The following is a 19,653-nucleotide window of genomic DNA, read 5'->3' as shown; positions in this document are numbered from 1 at the left end:
TTGACGTGCAACTGAAAACTCAATTACCACGACGCCTTCTCCGCAATAACCCACAAGAAATACCAGATTCTTCAAAATCTGTTGCATTTCACATTGTTGTAACATTCATTACGCAAAATATGGCACTTCCGAACTACGGGGTGGAGGGAAGCGTGGAGGCCGCTGGTAAGCGTGTGAATCTTGATGGTATGCCATTTCCCTGATGGCAAAATATTGCAAGCAAAAATTGCTTGTCAAAAGTTGGGAAATTACCTATCATAATTATTTGCAAATCATACTGTGTCATGCAAAAGGGTTGTGGGAAGCCATTTTTTGTGTGTGAAGACGGCCACACAATGCAAAAAGCCTGCAACTCCAAACGGTCGAGAAAAACAACATAATGTCCCAATTTTGTGTAGGAGCATGTTAGTATAAGAGTAAGTATAGACTGGAAACAATATGCCAAAAAAAGATTTACTGCTGCCTATTTCCCTTTGATACATTGGGGTCTGCTGCAGTCGATTTTTATGTTTTTGACTTGGACACCTTTAATAAAATATGGACCGTTGCAATCAAACAAAACATACTTTTCACTGTGAGTGGATATATTTTAGCTTAAAGGGTAACTGCAAAGACAAAAAAGTTTTTTTTTTGGACAGCTGAATTTCGAGAAGCATGACACAAAACAAACTTTCCGCAAAGAAAAATTAATTTTTTAGCAATATTTACGCCACGGGAAGCAATTTAGTTGAAGTCAAACTCTCAACATTTGAAACCCGCTCTTTCACCCGGGGCGGAGGAGAAGTATGCCCCGCCCCTCGCTTTTGTATTCGCTCTTGGATGGACTTGGCTGTAGAGTTGAACGACGTACGCAGCGTCTCGACTTTCGGTGCATCTTGTGTGCGTACCACAGCCTTTTGGAGCTTCTGTCTTCTGTGCAAACTGCGCACAAACTGGACCCTGAATGAATGCGTCAGCTTCTTGGCCGCTGCTATCAACTGGGTCTTCTGCCATATGAAGATACACCGCGGAGGACGGCTCGCAGCAATGAAGATGGCGCATTGCCTGAGCCTCCCAAGCCTTCGGCGTGCTTGGACGACACCTGCTGATCGTTGTTGCGATCACTAATCTGGCAGAACTTTACACAGCACATCTCCAAAAAATCGAGATTTTCACGTGCAAGCAAAAATAAAGAAAAGCACACAAAGAAAGCAAAGAGAACACCCCAGGAAAACGAAAGTACCAAACTGTGCTATGAAAGCCAAAACCTCGCATCACTTCCTATCACTAACACCTGCGACAGCTGCTAAAAACACACGACTTCACTTCCGGAAGTCTCGCTCAAGCACCTGGGTCAACAGCAAACACTGATCACTTTGGCAAAACGACTGCTCGAGGTAGGCGAGACAGGTGGGAGCAGAGACGGCGTCAACCATAGAAAAAATGACTCAGCTTTTTTTTTTGTCATGGTATGAACCCAAACGTCAGCGCCCGTCTTGCAAACCTTTTGTAAAGAAGAAACAAATGACCGCATCTCCATGTGGTGAATGATGTTGATTGGGACGAAGCTCTGGTGGTCTGCGTAGGCAATGAGCCGCAGCATGCCAAGCCTTTCGTTCGTTTTCATCCACCTCAGAAAGAGAATGTGTGGTATGGAATGTGGTTATATACGCATTTGAGCATTTGACCACAGCGCCCTTTCCTGTGTAGACGTTGAGTGGCTACATGCAACGTTTTATTCATGACAGAAACCCCAGCTCTTGAGTTATTACCACATCTCAAAGCCCCCACTCGTCCTGCAGTCGTGGCCGAGTGGTTAAGGCGATGGACTAGAAATCCACTGGGGTCTCCCTGCAAAGGTTCGAATCGTGTAGACTGTGCAAAAATTTTTTTTTCGTCAGACGTTTTTTTTTTTTTTTTGCTTTACACAAGCATGTGACCTCATGAGCACGATCACAAACACGAGCACCAGCAAGATCGATGTGAGCACGGACGCCGCACGGACAAGGCTAGACCCTAAGGAGCTTCGCCCCTAATAATAACTCTCATCACATGGGTTATTCTTTAAACATAAAAAAATGCTGCTCAAAAGGAAATGAAAACATATCACAACAGTTTTTTTTTATTTATTCGTGCAACAAGCATAGCTTGATAGTTTAGATTAGGTGCGCTATTTGTGCATCCCGTATAAAGCCCAAAAGGGCTCCGGCTTGCGCATTCACTCTAATCTATTTGTAGTAGTCCTCAGGGGAGGCCAGGTTGAGGTCTCGTGCCTGAGTCAGGGGAAGGAGGCGGTGCTGAAGATTTGGGCAATTCCGGAGAATGTGTCGGAGACCAACTACGGACGGCCTGGCAGAGCAGTAGGGGCACGCCAGGCTGGAATCATTGGGGCCTCAGCCCCAGGAGGCCAAGACTGCTGGGGTCAGGATCTTTGCGTCCGGATCTTTGCGAGGAGGACCTCCTCCCACCGGGCAGGCCTGCCGGGAGGGGATGTGGGGACGCGGGAAGGAGCGCACGCGTAGCGACCCTTATGCGGGCCTTGCCCACGACGAGTGAGGCCTCCGGCTCTTCCAGTATGGGGCGGGATTAAGGGGAGGGGTACGTTCAATCAGGGCTCGAGCGACCTGGTGTGTTTCGTCCTTGTGAGTACAGTGCAGATGGCCAGTGGTCCAGAAATCCCGTACTTCTTTACCAGATGTACAATGCAAGGCATGATTGTCATGGCAGATATGTAGCAGAGATCGTGTTGAGTTGAGGTGTCGGATGTCAGAGGCACAATCCGTGTGAACACGCACCCGAGTGACATTGGGCATCCGCGTTAGTGCTTGTATGGCGTCCCGAATACCATATAACTCCGCGATGAGGGGATTGTTCAACTGTTTGGCCATAGCCTCCTTTATACTGATAATGCCTGCCCTGTGGTTGCTTCGTCGTCGTTGCGCCTGCTTCACATATTTGCTACTAGAGGCGCCAAAACCCCATACAAAAAATGCACATGACTCTTCGCTTCCTGCTGCCAGTCCACTGTAATGCCATTTGTGAATTGAATACATTCGTAACCCATGCTACATAGCAGGCGCAGGACACCGTCAGTATAAATTTCATATATAAAAGAAGTTTTATACTTTCCTTTTAGCTTTCACGTCTTGGTTTTGTTTCTATGCTGAAATGTTACCAGACCTCTGGTGCTTGTCATATCGACAACAGAAATAGTCAATGCCAATTAAAAAGGAGACAGACAGGCTGGCGGACTTCCAAAACGTTGATACAGCGACCACTTAGCGTTTTATTGCTACTGGAGCAGAGCCGCAAAACGCACGGCCCGTGGACTACATGCGGCAGTCAAGTGGTTTTTCTCAGGACCTCGAACGCGTCCCCGCTGACCGAAAACCTGCGCACCGGTCGGCAGCACTCTGACCGGGGATCTTGATATACATTTTCAATTTGTTTTTTAAGCGCACAGCCCCTTGATGTTTTTGACCGGTCTCTTGTGGTCCGCACTGTTTTGCACGTATGCAGTTCTAGAGTTTTAACGACTTCGTACATAGTGGCTTGCTGGCGAAGATCTTCTTGGGGTCATGCTCGTCAGTCAGGGATGCCGAGTAGTTTGTCAAAATTGACCTGAAATACTTAATACCTAGTTGCAGGAAATCTTTATAATGATTGACATCTTTCTCTACCTTTGCGTATTTTAGAGCGCCATGGTGTGTAAGTGTATCCACCGCAGTATCACCAGCTGCATGCAACGGCTTTTTCAGCATATTTCGTTTTTTCTGTAAAATCTCTACGAAGTTCTTCCAGCGCACACAACACCCTCGCTAGCTTCTCTGATGGATAGTATAGTCCTCCCCTGTCCTGGTGCCCAAGGAGGGAATTACAAGGAGCCATAAAAGCCTGCTTAATGACCAATAGGAAGTGCAACTCGCGAGTCCGAGTTGCACATAGGCACACAACAGTAAGGTATCATGCGAGTTAGAATGCAGCACAAGGTGTCAGGACTAAGTACAAGGTGCTGATGTGCCCACGATCAATAAATGAAATGAAATGACCGCGCGTGTACGTGTGGCGTCGCGGTGTGCGTGCCACGAGCCGCAGACAGCCTCGTGCTATTGAGCTACGCCGGCAATCGCTAAGCGCTCTATCTGCCGGCCGAACGACGACCGAAAGCAGTTACTCGTGTCACAAAAAAAGATTACGTGATCAAGTGACCTATTTGATCACGCAAGGTCACGTTACAGCGTAACTTAACATAGGAAACTTACATTATCATGTAGCTTAACGGATAACGTAGCTTACGCTAGCTACAGTGAACTGTAGCCGCAGGCAGCGAACAAGCGTCGTCTGCATTTCTGTATGGGGTTTTGGCACCCCTAGTAGCAAATCTGTGAAGTGAGCACGACGACGACGAAGAAACCACTGGGCAGGCATTTTCAGTATAAAGGAGGCTGTGGTTTGGCATAGAACGCCAATGTGTCAATGGAAGGCTGAGATGGTCAATGGACTGTGGTAGCGATGCCATGTCGGTACGTTGCTCCGACGGCGTAGAGATCTAACACAACTCGTCCGAGCGGGCGTGTGCGGGCGGTAGCAGGCTTGTTGGTAATAATCGTAGTGTAGTACCATGGCGGCGGGGGAGCCCCAACGTACGGAAAACAGCGGGGAGGTTCCTCGTACATAGGAGTGGTGGTATGCTTCAAATTGCGAGCTTCTCTGCGTTCAGTGCTAATTTATGTTCATTAGAGTTTAGTTGTGCATACTCGTAAAGGTGCCAGGTAGGTGTATGCCGAGGGAGACCAGTAATCCCGCGAATGGCGTCTCTAATGACGATTTCGATAGTCTTCCACTGATATGCAGTGAGACGCTGGAACTGAGTTTGGTATATCAAGCGAAGTAGAGAGACGGACTTAACTAGGCGTTCGGCTAACTCAGTACCCACTTCGTCTCATCTTTTAAAGATGCGACGGTGAGGTGTGTTGTAGACGCCGCCGTCTTGCGTGCCGCTTGAAGCCACTGCTTGGCTGAGCCGGACTGGTGGATGAGGAGTCCCAAGATCTTGGTTTGTGTAACCATCGCAAGCTGTGTCGACCCTATTCTGAGGGGTACGGGAGTCAATGGCAGTTTCTTCCGGGCAGCGTTGTTGCACACATGAAGGAATTGCGATTTCTCGGGAAACACCGTTAGGCCAAAGGTCTTTGTATGGCAGTCTAGTTTATTCAGCCCGGCCTGTAAGGCATTTTGTTGCACCTCTAGGGGTGGGGGAACTGACCACATTGTGACATCATCAGCGTATAATAAAAAATGAAGGTGTTGTATATCAGCGAAAGCCCAGGCCAGGGGAAGGAATGCAATGTTAAATAGGAGTGATGCAAGTACTGAGCCTTGGGGCACGCCACAGTTTGATGGGAAATTTGGCGACTCGCCATATGATAGGCGTACGGCGAAAGTTCTGTCGGTAATGAAGGCATGGACAGCATTTATGACACGAGGTGGGAGGCCGAGAACCACCATTGCCTCCAACAGTGGGGCGTGAGCGATATTGTCATATTCCTTTGTTATGTCAGTAGCTACAAGTGTGCAAACCAAGTGGCCATAGGGTGACAGATGTAGGACTTCCTTTGCAAGGCGGTCGAGGCCATCTTCCGTTCCGAGATGTTGCCGGAATCCAATTTGGTTGGGGTGATAGAGACAGTGGGCCTCCAGCCACCAAGAGATACGTTTAGCCATCATCCACTCATAGATTTTGCAGATGGTGGGAGTCAGTGATATAGGTCGCACAGCTGTGAGGCCGGTCGGTGCCCTGCCCGGTTTGGGAATTGGCACTACAATCGAGTGTTTCCATGATGTGGGGAGCTCCCCGGCTTCCCAGATCTTATTGATGATAGCTAGCAGGTCTGTGACTGCTTCTCCCTCGAGGTCCTTGTACACCTCGTACGGGAGACCGTCATGTTTTGGAGCGGCGACTAGGACTCTGGATGGCGTCTTGGAGCTCAGCCAGAGTGAGGGGCATAGTGATGCCAGTAGTGTCTGGCATAGCCGTGACAGGGCGCGGGACCGACGGGCTGGCATGCCGAGGGAAAAAGGTATCCGCCGCGCGCGCCGCAAACTTATCGTCGGTGAGCCCCAGACTCAACTAAATGTTGCCAGTCCGGCCTTCAGCTTGGTGAGGTCGTTCCATAGCGTGAAAAGTCCGCCAGAGAGCCTCAGGGTGCTTCGGGTTACTCAACGAGGCACACCAGTGAAGCCAGCGTTGGCGTGTCAGTCTTTTCTCGTGGCGGCGTGCCTTAGCTGCCACGTGGGAAGAGGCTTCCCACGTGGTTACTCAACGAGGAACACCAGTCAAGCCAGCGTTGGGGTGTAAGTCGTTTCTCGTGGCAGCGTGCCTTAGCTGCCACGTGGGAAGAGGCTTCCCACGTGGCAGCTAAGGCACGCCGCCACGAGAAACGACTTACATGCCAACGCTGGCTTGACTGGTGTGCCTTGTTGAGTAACCCGAGGCACCCTGAGGCTCTCTGGCATACTTTTCACGCTATGGAACGACCTCACCAAGCTGAAGGCCGGACTGACAACATGTTCTGAAGTTGGTGGTCGTCAGAGTGTAAGGCTGGCCAATGTGACCGCTTCAAGTCGCTGTTGCCACAGGCTGAGGAGGTGGGGATCAGGTGTTGGTTGATCACAGTGCACCGTGGTAGTCGTGGTGCACTCCAACATGGCTTCTTTGATGGCTCTCTGAACTGTTTCTGGGTTCTGCACCGTGATGTTAAGAGATGATCGAAGTTTATCCCAATCGGTTACCTGAACTTGCTTCCGGAGGCGGTTATATGCCGTGGGGAACCACTTGATAATGATCGGGAAATGGTCACTTCCCCAAGTGTCGTCACTCCGTGACATATTTTAACAACTTTGTTGCACGCGATTTAAAACAGACGAAATAGCCGCAAATTAAGATCGGTCTCACGCAATGAGTATTGCTGTAAAAAAATCAATTTTTTTGTAGCGGGAAATTAGTTTTGTGACATGCTTGTCCCAATTAGGTTGTTTAATAAAAACTTTTTTTTTTGGTTACCCTTTAGTTTTTGCAACGCAATTTTCAGATTAATCTTTTGGGCAGCACAAGATATCAGGGTGTGCGTGTTGATAAATTTTGTTTAAAGGGAAGATGGGGCACTTCCACATTTGAGAAAAAACGCTTGAATTGCGTTCATTTGGCCTTTAGATTAACAGATATCAAAATTGTATTTCAATGTGACCCGCCGGAAAGCCATACGAGCAATTTCAAAATAGGACTGAAGCCCCGCCTCCCTAGCCTTGGGCAGCCAAAAGAGCCGTCGATGACGTCACGGACAGCGACTGTCTTTCGCATTTTTCTCGAATTTAACAATACTTACGCAGCAAATGGTTTGGGTATTCGGGTTCACGGGATAAAAATACACTAGAATTCACTTCTAACTCATTTTTTCCAAGAAGCTCCGTAGCTTCCCTTTAATACTTTTTTCCTTCAGTTGTGAAAATACTGTTCTTATAACTAAAGTTATAAGAAACATCTTGTGTGTTCTTATACGGTTTGTATATGTTCTTATATGATCTTATTGGATCATATGTGTTTATTGGACCAATAAATAATTCATAAAAATAACAGTTTTCACTAGGGTAAGCCTCCCTTTGACGTTTTGTTGAGTGTCCAAAAAGCAATTAGCACACTCCCCCCCCATCCCACCCCGCTCAAGGTTTGCGAGGAGGATAGTCCGCCTTCCCCTGCTTGACCAACAGGACTCTGTGGCGCTTTGCGGTTCTCTCCGGGGCCGGGAAAAGATGGATATTTTCAACTCTAGACCGCAAAGAGGGAGCTGCAAAACGTCACACTGATGTCACTCCTCTGTCTCCGGATTTCTCTGGGACCCGTTTTCTCCTGTTTTGAGGCTTGGTTTGGACCTTGCTTAAGGGACATACTTAAAAGGGCACTTTAAATGACCAACATGTCTCTGCAGCCTCTTTTCTGTTTTCTATGTAACTGATAGTATTGCAACTTGTACACGGTTTCTGCACCAGAGCAGCATTAGATTGAAAATCTTAGGAGTGAGGACATTCCTTATAGTGTGGCTATAATGTTTATTGGTTTTTGAATAGTAAATATGTTAAAAATAATTATTTGTTCTTTTCTTTTAGATGCTGTCAGGTCAACATGTTCTATGGCTGCGAAGACTTCTGTTGAAGCCACCATGAAGGCGTGGCTGGTCGCTGCACCGGATCGAAACGGCGGGCGCAGCAAGCGACGTGCTGCTGGTGAGCCGCAAGTGTAAAAATTACACCGTAAATAGAAAGCAAACACGTAGAGGCAAGGAACAGACAACGAAGACTCTCAAAGTGACTATATTTTAATTTTGTCCAACTGTGTACAACTGGCTCAAAGTAGTTAAACAGATAAAAGGCGAATCTGAAGTGGTGTAGGAAATAGCACCAAATTAAACTCACCCACACTGAAAATACTCGCACACCAGATAAAATATCCCTCACGTCGCAGAAACTTACAACTCAGAATCTGTTTTCGTCTTCTTCCTTTTTCTTTTACCCGCGTTGAAGTTGATTATATCTCACTTTGTTGTCATCTGTACTAACCAAGTGGCAATGTCTAACACACATATAACCCTCGAGTGTCAAGATATAACTCTCTTGTAGTAAGCATTATAGACGGACTACTAACACAAGTGTCCCTGATTTTCGTGACGTTAGCTGCCTCAATGATCTCATGTGTTAATAGTTGTCTCCAATTACGGTGCTATTTTTGAAGTCCGCAGTGCACCCACAGCCACGACAGTGAATGCATAAAAGTGCGGAGTTTGCTATTCGGGTGTTGTTGTTATGTTCTTTTAATGTGTCATTTACACATCTTCGAGTTTGTCCTATGTTACTGTCTGCCGCATGAGAGGGGAAAGGAATAGATCACTCCTTCTGAGGAAGGGATGTATGGGGTTCTATGCTTTTTAGTGCAGCCTATGATAGTTTTTTGTAAGCTGTTAATTTTTTTTACATAAACCTGAAAGTTTGATGGGGGTGGAAAAGACTACTTTGGATGTTTGTACAATTCCCAATCTTCTCAAGGTTATGAGAAATTTTATGAATGTAGGGGATGACTATTGGTGTTTGGTTAGTGTATCTGTCGCATGACTTGCGGGAAGTGGTTTCACCTTTCTTAATCTGTTTGAGGAGAGTTTCGGTGACTGAAGTTAATAGATGTGAAGCATATCCCGCACCTAGTATCTTAGATACTTGTCCTGCAAAGCTTGTTAGGCCTGAATGTGGGCAGGACTTGAAAATAGATTTTTTTAAGCACTGATGGAATGCACCGAATTAAAAATGAGGAGCGGTTTTTTCCCTTGCGGCTCATACGACCAACAGGTATGACGGGGCTGAAGAGTCAATCTTAGGTCCAGAAATCTTAAGATTACACACGAGCTTTCAGAGCAAGGATTCTTAAGATCTCTGGACCTAAGATTGACTCTTCAGCCCCGTCATGCCTGTTGGTCGTATGAGCCGAGAGGGAAAAAACCGCTCCTCAATTTTAATTCGGTGCATTCCATCAATGCTTAAAAAAATCTATTTTCAAGTCCTGCCCACATTCAGGCCTAACAAGCTTTGCAGGACAAGTATCTCGGATACCAGGTGCGGGATATACTTCACATCTATTAACTTCAGTCACCGAAACTCTCCTCAAACAGATTAAGAAAGGTGAAACCACTTCCCGCAAGTCATGCGACAGATGCACTAACCAAAGACCAATAGTCATCCCCTACATTCATAAAATTTCTCATAACCTTGAGAAGATTGTCAATTGTACAAACATCCAATGTAGTCTTTTCCACCCCCATCAAACTCTCAGGTTTATGTAAAAAAAATTAACAGCTTACAAAAAACTATCATAGGCTGCACTAAAAAGCATAGAACCCCATACATCCCTTCCTCAGAAGGAGTGATCTATTCCTTTCCCCTCTCATGCGGCAGACAGTAACATAGGACAAACTCGAAGATGTGTAAATGACACATCAAAAGAACATAACAACAACACCCGAATAGCAAACTCCGCACTTTTATGCATTCACTGTCGTGGCTGTGGGTGCACTGCGGACTTCAAAAATAGCACCGTAATTGGAGACAACTATTAACACATGAGATCATTGAGGCAGCTAACGTCACGAAAATCAGGGATACTTGTGTTAGTATAGTCCGTCTATAATGCTTACTACAAGAGACTTATATCTTGACACTCGAGGGTTATATGTGTGATAGTCATTGCCATTTGGTTCGTACAGATGACAACAAAGTGAGATATAATCAACTTCAACGCGGGTAAAAGAAAAAGGAAGAAGACGAAAATAGATTCTGAGTTGTAAGTTTCTGCGACGTGAGGGATATTTTATCTGGTGTGCGAGTATTCTCAGTGTGGGTGAGTTTAATTTGGCGCTATTTCCTACATGATGAATACCCAACTTGCCCAAGCATCCATTTAAGAGAATCTGATGAATCAGCAGAGAAAGGAAAGAGGATAAAGAACAGAGGGGTCCCTCAGACAGAACTATCATAATATCCCCAGAGATAGCCCCCCTTAAATTAAAAGCAAATTGGGTGAAAATAAGGAGTGGGCTACTCTCGCTGTGCGATACAAAAATGTTGACAAAATGACAGTTTTAGATTTCGTGACCTGCGAAACTTTTAATCGAAGGAAGTGGCGATGAACAAGAGAGGACTGTCCTTCCCAGTCAGCAGTGTTCGCTTACCTCCCGCCGTGGCTAAGTTACACCTCTGCCGAGGTCACCATTGCCGGGGGGGGGGGGGGGGGGGAGGCTGCAATTGCTAGAAATGGGCTGTCTTTTGGAGTTTTTGAAAAAAAAAAATACCGAATTGTGCCAAATATAGGGGTGGGTTATCTTTCGGGGGTGGGCACCTCTTGGTATATCACGGTAGGTCAGCTAGGGTCGGAGGAAAGCTGCCTTACCTTGGACAATACATGCGAAGAAGCAGACACATTATTTTCTTAAACCATTCTCACGAGAGATATGAAAATTTCATGTCCCTTCCCATCGCATTCTCGGTAAATGCCCAAATTCAGAAAGACTGCTCCTTTCGATTTCCAGCAACCAGGACCCTGGGGAGGCACAAGAATAGTGACAGATATGAAATGTGTGGTCTTTCGTGACATACGTTTTGAGAATAATGTATCTGCTCCCTTGCTTGTGTTATTCAAGGCCATGCAGCTTTCTTCTGACCCTAATTGACCTTGGCCTGCCTCTGTTCTTTATCCCTATTCTTATTTCCACTGGCTCTTCAGATTCTCCCTTCACCTTGTTTACTCCTTGTTTACTCTTTTCGTTCGAGTGCCCCTGGCACAGTCTTGGACAAAAATAGAATAGTGTCGTTTTGAGTGTTATGTAGTGTCTGTTCTTTGTCTATGCGTGCTTACCGTGTTTGCACCATTCCAACAAACACTTTTTTTTTCGCCAAAATCTGTGCCCAAAACTACATGTGCATTACATTCGAAACCAAAAAGCGAAATTCAAGAAAAACTCGATGCTTGGCATAAGGTGGCTAGCCCCATTGCCATCGTGACCGTTTGTTTACGTTCACCATTTCGGTATATGTGTCGCGCACATTCTCTCGCATCTAGACTCGTGTCTGTCATCTTAAAATGGGGAAGAAAAAAATTCACTGAGGTTTTATGTAAACGAAAGGCCATCACGCTGGCAGAACAAGGTAACGACGGAGCAGCACTGCGTGGCCTCGCAATCCCAGCCACCCAACGAGCTCACTAATGTTGTTTGAAGGACGACCCTGGCAGAAGCGACGGCCCCGCACTCGTACATGCGCAAGAAGCACGGCACTCAAAATGCTTTAGAAATCTAGTATTACCTTTGTGGATAGCGAAGAAGCGTCGTGGGACTCTTTCAACGACGAGTGCACAACATTTATTTTTGTGTTGGCGTACGTTTCATAACATTTCACCTGTGAACTATGTGGTCAATCTTTGTTATTTTACCTGCGCAGTAGAATCGGCAGCAATTTTCTTTTTGATTATTTTGAGGTTAACTCTAACTGCACGTTAGAATTGGGGACGCGTTAGAATCGGGCACACACGGTAAGCTTCCTGTTTATGGTGTATTTGTCAACAAGAATCATTTGCTCACCCACATATATTTTTTTTTCACTTCAAATAAACTTGCAGCATAGTTTGCTGCTACTCTGGATCATGATGTGTTTCTGCAGTCACTGCCAACGGAGGATGCCATTGGCATAACCAACATGGTTGAAAACAGATAAGAACTGCATGGCTAAAAATCAAATAGACCAGTGGGCAACCTGCAACCCTTCAGACAAAGGATCATTACAACGAAAACTACTAAATAAGTTGTGATTTAGAGTAATGACCGTTAAGTAGTGGAACTGACAAGTGGCAATTTCGAGCAGCTCTTGTAGCAGGGAACAATAGGCTTTGGAGCAGAGGTTCCCACTCTTGGAGCAGACAATTTGAAGCTTTCATGTCAGAAAATTTTATACAATCTATTTGCGAGTTAGTTAGCCCGTGGAAAATAACTGCAGTTGCTGGAGTGTTGGGAGACTATTTTAAGTGTCATACCTGCAGAGGGTTTGGCCGCTAGAGATATTAGGGGCGAAGCTTTTTAGGGGCTAGCCATGTCCGTATGTCCGTCCGCGTTCGGCGTCGGGTGCTCGTGCTCATGAGCTCTGGTGCTCCTGTAGGGCAAAAAAAATTGAAAAAAATGGAAAAACAAATTATGAACAAAAGAAATAGAAGAAAAAGGGTAGGGGGGTTCTGAGATGCCATCCCATCTGTCTTAAGAAAACCACATAATCTCCTACTTACATGAATGAAAGTGGCACCATCAGCACTACCTATGACCAAAATCAGTATCAAGAAAAAGAAGAAAAAAAAGAGATGAGGGTTCTGAGATGCCATCCCATCTGTCTTCTTTAAAAAAAAAAAGAAAACCACACATTCTCCTACTGAAATGAATGAAAACGGCACCATCAGCACTACCTATGACCAAAATCAGTATCATAAGCACCACCCGAGCTTCGCCCCGATCAACATCATTCACCACGCGGAGAGGCGGTCATATTTTTATTTATTTATTGAACATTCATGTGCAGATAATTTTGCAGATGTCTCAATTTACCTATTAGGAATAACAATGGAGTCTTCGGTTCGTGTTTGACGTAAAAAAGATGTTTTTTGGCTGCTTTGTAGGAGGTTTGTATCACGGTGACGTAATTATCATGAGTTTGACATCAAACGGACACTTTTTTGTTAATTATGTCTCACGCTGCTCTCTGCTGTGTAGTAGTTAGGCATGTGCAAATAATTTGGCTTGAAGCAGATTCAAAGTATATAGTGGTTTTGAGCAAATATTTTTTTTTATCGAATACTGAAAAGTTGCTTCACCTTTTTCCACGCCTTTCACTGTTTTTACACAATGCTTAAAAGAAAATTCAGCTGAGCTCTCAAAGGTTGTTCCCATGATTCTAAATGCCAACCTATGAGCTCCGTTAAATTTAATCTAGCTATATTTATAGACTATAGCCTCAGTCCAATCCCTACATTGAGACGGTAAGTAAATGACAGATTTTACATAAAATTAAACCTATAAACGGGCCTACCCATAACTAATTGAGGGGATTTATAAATATTCTCGCTATATGGCAAATATTTTCTTCAATTTCTGATTCAGAAGAGGAAAAATAGCACAAATAACGAACACAAGTTGTTAGAACATCGCTGCCTAACGTATACTCTTGCATAATAGTCACAGTTAAATTCTGAAGATTTTACTACAATGTAAATATTGACAATCCCAATGTTTCCTCTAGTTTTCTTAATACACCAGGCGCGTGCGTGCACCATACCGCTTTGAAAGTGTTTTTCGCCTAAGCGCGCGGCTGCGCTGCGGCAAAGCGAGTCGCGAGATCGCGGTGATAGCTCTGTGGGCATTGCTTGTCCGCAGTGCACTGGTGTTTGAGGAGAGGCGCGCTCGAGGGGGCTAACTTGCCGCGTTGGACACTTCGAAAAGTGCGAACATTGCAGCCGATTTTTAAACGAATATCAAATACGATATTGTTTCAAACTACTATTTAGAAATCTGAATATTTGCGGCACCCTGTTCTTCACACATAGTGCTTTAACAGAAAAAAGCAACAAAGCAGACGGTACTTTGTTACTCAAATATTGAGTAGTTGCTGTGCCTTTCTCCATGCCTTTCACTACTGTTACACCATGCTTAAACGAAAATTTCAGCTGAACTCGCAAAGGTTGTTCCCAGGATTCTAATTGTCCACCTATGACCTCCATTAAATTTATTCTAGCTATATTTATAGACTGCGGCCTGAGAAAGTCCAATGCCTACATTGAGACTTATCAGTGCTGAATGCTGGGCTAGTTGGTATTGGTCTTGGATTGCCAAAGGCATGGTAGCGCTTTTTAGACGACGAAAGAAAGACAAGACAGACACGAGCGCTCCCTGTCTTGTCTTTCTTTTGTCCTCGTCTTAAAAGCGCTACCATGCCTTTGGCAACCCAAGGCCTACATTGAGAAGGCGAGTAAACGACACATTTAACATAAAATTAAACCAATGTCACGTGCCACACTTTGTTTCCTTTTCAAGGACAGCCCCCTCTTGGTGCAGGCATGGTGCAAATTGTGCCCAAATACAGCCTTTGTAGCAGCATGTAGCAGGTTATTTGTTCTGGCGCAGTTTGGCCCAAATGGCGCAGCAGTTCCACCACTGGTTTAGTCAACGTGTTTAACATCATTGTTGTCATATAGCTGAAGCCTTATCTGAAATCACTGGACATATATTTTCCTATCATCTGGAAACGTTTAAACAGTTTGTGACAGCAAAGTGTTATCACCTAAGCTTTCTGCTACACTATGTAAAATTTGGGATTTCAGACTTTTCGAACCATAACTACAGACAATTGCGTCTGCTCTGCATTAGGCAACGAGGTGGTGGCACTCATGAGACAATTGGACCATGGACTGTCGATTTTCTAAATGTAGCTTATTTAGTGGCCCTACCTTTACGAAAATATGTGTGGACGTCCTATGTCTATACTTTTGCCGTTCTATTACCCCTTTGCTCATCCTACGGATTCCTGTAGACAGTTCTTGGACCATTTATGTACCGCTGGTTTACCATAGAACAGCCACAACAATGCTATAGGGATCTCCGCCAAACAAAACGTTTTTCATTCCTTCCCGTTTCTGTGCTATGGTCCTGGTGAGTCTATGGACATCCTATTGCCTCTCTATGGTGTGAGCTATATATTGGTACGTTAATAAAGTAATGCCGAGTAGACGTTTTCTTTACGTATAGCAACGTGTCAGAGTTAGAGTTGTTAATTGAGCGCCAAGGATCAATTTTTTACGTTGATATCTGGAGGCCTGTCCAAACTCAGGGCAGCATATTCATTGTGGAGATGGAAGTGTTCAGTATGTACCGGAATAATTCCTTTAATTTCTCAGTGGGAGGTAGGCTAATGCGGGTCTCTGCGGCCCCCGCAGATATTTCCAACTTTCACGACCCATAGGGGGCACACTGGTGCCTATCAAAATGGTGGTCATCTGGATGCTCGTCGTAGAACAGCGGTACTAGGCTGGGTCTGCGACGCGTAAGTAATTCTGGTTTTTCTATATACGAGCAGTATCAGAGGAAGGTGTAAGCAAGCCCTTTTATTAGGAGGCCAATCATTCAGGAGCTAAGAAGCACGATTCTCTCACCGCGGTACCACCATCGCTGAAAGTTGCGAATACCCCCTGCAGAGGACGACTTCACAAAGGCAACAGCAGTTCTGGTCTGCCTATAGATGCCTTATGTTCTGCCTATGGATGCTGCTCTATAGAACGTCCAAGGAGTGTCCATACATATTTTTGTAAGGGTAATGGCAGGCATTGGTCCAACCATTTTCGCCAAACATCTGCCAATGCCAACGCCAGATCAGCAGCCAACCAGTGCCACCCGTCAGCCACTGCATGGCGCCTTGCCAATGGCACTATACCAGCCCAACGACCGACATGGTGCCACACTCGACCACGGCTGCTCTGCCGATGGCACAATACCAGCTCAACGATCGGCCGTGTGCCGCCCTTGGACACTGGTGTTCTGCCGGTGCCACTATATCATCTCGGTGGCCGACCCAAAGCTGCCCCGGCCACCGGCGTTCTGCCGGTGCCACGATCTCGGGTAGGTGGCTGACCCAAAGCCGCTCTCGGCCGCTGGTGTTCTGCAGGTGCCACGATCTCGGGTCGGTGGTTGTCCCAAAGCTGCCCTCGGCCACTGGTGTTCTGCTGGTGCCACTATTCGCGACTCCAGCAAAACGGACGCCGCCAAGCGGGAAAACCGGGAACCAGCCGGTCCAGGTCGCTCCGCGCCCCCCGCGTCTCTGGTGGCTTTCGCGGAGATGTGTTGTCGGCGCGGTGGCGAGCGATGTAATTTGACGAAGGTCCGAATATTTCTTAAGTTTGCCTGAGTGATCATTAGTGTGGTGAAGCCTGAGTAGATCGTTTTCTTCTATTACGTGTTTGAAAGCCCGTTTCCTCCACAGCACACGGTCGCATGCTTTCGATTTCTTGGATGGGGAGGAATCACGGAAAAACTTATTGATTTCTTGTCTGTCTCGAATCACATTCAAAGTGACGACTGCTCGGTAACTGATACTGGAGGGAACATGAATGTTGCAGTCAAGTGAATGGGAAGGTTCGATAGCTGCTTTTCTTGAGTTTGGTAGTGTTCGGTTAGCTTCAAGTTTTAGCCACCCACGCCGGTCGGTGCGTTGGCTATTCATCTTGGCTGCTTTTCGCCGGAAAGGCCTCTGGACTACACTGAAGGAGTTGGGCTTATTTCGCAATTACTTGATTCAGGAAAACTTGCTCATTGCAAATGATAAATGAGGGAAATTACCTGTTTTAAAAAAATGGGAGACAAGTCTCGCAACGTTAGATGCTGTCACGGCATTTTGACCTATCGCGCCTCCAATATTTATATTACGAGGACGTCGAAGCCAGCAGCAATATACGTCTACATTGGTCAGGTTGACCGGCCACAAAAAAATACTAATTTTTTCCGTTCAATGCAGAGAGGTTCTGCGCGGATCTTCAATGAAGACTTTCTTCAGTTTGTCCCCGTGCTGCCGGCTATAAAACCATTTGGCTAAGTTTAAGTAGTATGTCTCCGTCTGTCAAATATACTTTATTCAGCAGCTCACCTAATAGCTAGTAAACTAAGCTCATATTTCAACCCGAAGGATATACTAATATCGCTTTAGTGGAACCCCCCCCCCCATAGTACGTAATATAATACATAACCCGCTCGTCAAAATGACTTCTCGATTGCTACTAAAACCTGAATTGAAATGCGAGTATCAGCTGCTTAGTGGGGCGCCGGCGGGTTAACATGGTCCTTGGCTCAAGAAGCGGTTGCTTAATTTTCGTAATTTTTCTGCAGCCTGTGTTGTTGGCCGAGCAGACGACTGGAGCTGTTTCGTAAACGCGGATACGCACAAAAGCTCGATTTCGCGGGCAGATAAGTCGCATGGTCGAGGCATGCGAGTTAGCTGAAAAGTTAATCTCTGTGGAACAATTCTATAGTCATCGCCGCTTTCCTTAGATGATCAAAACCGTCTCTCCGGAGCCCATAGTTTCGGTTTTGAACGAAATCTCCGAAACGAAAGTTTGACACGAAAATAACAAAAAAACACCGGCAAAACAAAACTATGCTTTGCAAGTTTATCTGCACCGCCTACACTTAACCGCCTCAGTTCAAAAACCTATAAAATTGGGCATTAAACAAAAGAAAATTTGTTAAATTGATCGCGCCACCTGTTTAGGCAGCCCGGCCGAGCCGCCGCGACCTGGACTCAGCCGCCATGTTTGTTTGGTGGGGGCGCCCCCTATAGGTCGCTGGAGTCGCGAATATCATCTCGGTGGCCGACCCAAAGCTGCCTCGGCCACTGGTATTCTGCTCTTGCCACTATATCATCTCGGTGGCCGACCCAAAGCTGCCCCGTCCGCTGGTGTCCTGCCGGTGCCACGATCTCGGGTAGGTGGCCGACCCAAAGCCGCCTCGGCCAGTGGTGTTCTGCAGGTGCCACGATCCCAGGTTGGTGGTTGCCCCAAAGCCGCCCTCGACCACTGGTGTTCTACAGGTGCCACGATCGCAGGTCGGTGGTTGTCCCAAAGCCGCCCTAGGCCACAGGTGTTCTGTCGGTGCCCTTATATCATCTCGGTGGCCGACCCAAAGCTGCCCCGGCCACATGGTGTTCTGCAGGTGCCACTATATCATCTCGGTGGCCGACCCAAAGCTGCCCCGGCCGCTGGCGTTCTGCCGGTGCCACGATCTCGGGTAGGTGGCCGACCCAAAGCCGCCCTTGGCCACTGGTGTTCTGCAGGTGCCACGATCGCAGGTCGGTGGTTGTCCCAAAACTGCCATAGGCCACCGGTGTTCTGCCGGTGCCACTATATCATCTCACTGGCCGACCCAAAGCTGCCTCGGCCACTGGTGTTTTGCTGGTGCCACTATATCATCTCGGTGGCCGACCTGAAGCCGGCCTCGGCCACTGGTGTTCTGCCGGTGCCAGGATCCCAGGTCGGTGGCCGACCCAAAGCTGCCCTCGTCCACTGGTGTTCTGCCGGTGCCAGGATCCCAGGTCGGTGGCCGACCCAAAGCCGCCCTTGCCCACTGGTGTTCTGCCGGTGCCAGGATCCCAGGTTGGTGGCCGACCCAAAGTTGCCCTCGGCCACTGGTGTTCTGCCGGTGCCAGGATCCCAGGTCGGTGGCCGACCCAAAGCCGCCCTCGGCCACTGGTGTTCTGTCGGTGCCAGGATCTCAGGTCGGTGGCCGACCCAAAGCCACCCTCGGCCACTGGCGTCCTGCCGGTGCCACGATATCATCTCGGTGGCCGACCCAAAGCCGCCATCGGCCACTGGGGTCCTGCTGGTGCCAGGATCTCAGGTCGGTGGCCGACCCAAAGCCGCCCTCGGCCACTGGTGTTCTGCCGGTGCCAGGATCCCAGGTCGGTGGCCGACCCAAAGCCACCCTCGGCCACTGGCGTCCTGCCGGTGCCACGGTATCATCTCGGTGGCCGACCCAAAGCCGCCATCGGTCGTTGGGGTCCTGCTGGTGCCAGGATCTCAGGTAGGTGGCCTACCCAAATCCGCCCTCGGCCACTGGTGTTTTACCAGTGCCACAATATCATCTCGGTGGCCGACCCAAATCCGCCCTCGGCCACTGGTGTTTTGCCAGTGCCATCGATATCATCTCGGTGGCCGACCCAAATCCGCCCTCGGCCACTGGTGTTTTGCCAGTGCCACGATATCATCTCGGTGGCCGACCCAAATCCGCCCTTGGCAGCTGGTGTTTTGCCGGTGCCACGATATCATCTTGGTGGCCGACCCAAATCCACCCTCGGCCACTGGTGTTCTGCCGGTGCCACGATCTCAGGTTGGTGGCCGACCCAAATCCGCCCTCGGCCACTGGTGTTCTGCCAATGCCACCATGCCAGCTCGGTGGCCGACCCAATACCGCCCTTGGCCCTTAGTCTTCTGCCGGTGCCCGGCCATTGGTGCCCAGCCGATGCCCGAGCCGGGGGTGCTGGGCCATGGGGCCCGGCCCTCCCAAA

At 47.4% G+C, this 19,653-nt stretch overlaps 1 pseudogene; it reads left to right on the top strand.

Annotated features, from left to right (window-relative positions):
- Positions 1–8,276, top strand: part of LOC115313977 — a 45,054-nt pseudogene extending 36,778 nt beyond the window's left edge.
- Positions 8,277–19,653: the final 11,377 nt, after the last annotated feature.

Source organism: Ixodes scapularis, unplaced genomic scaffold, assembly GCF_016920785.2.
Source record: "Ixodes scapularis isolate PalLabHiFi unplaced genomic scaffold, ASM1692078v2 PGA_scaffold6__148_contigs__length_123643588, whole genome shotgun sequence".
Lineage (NCBI taxonomy): Eukaryota > Metazoa > Arthropoda > Arachnida > Ixodida > Ixodidae > Ixodes > Ixodes scapularis.
This window is presented reverse-complemented; position numbering and strand designations above follow the sequence as displayed.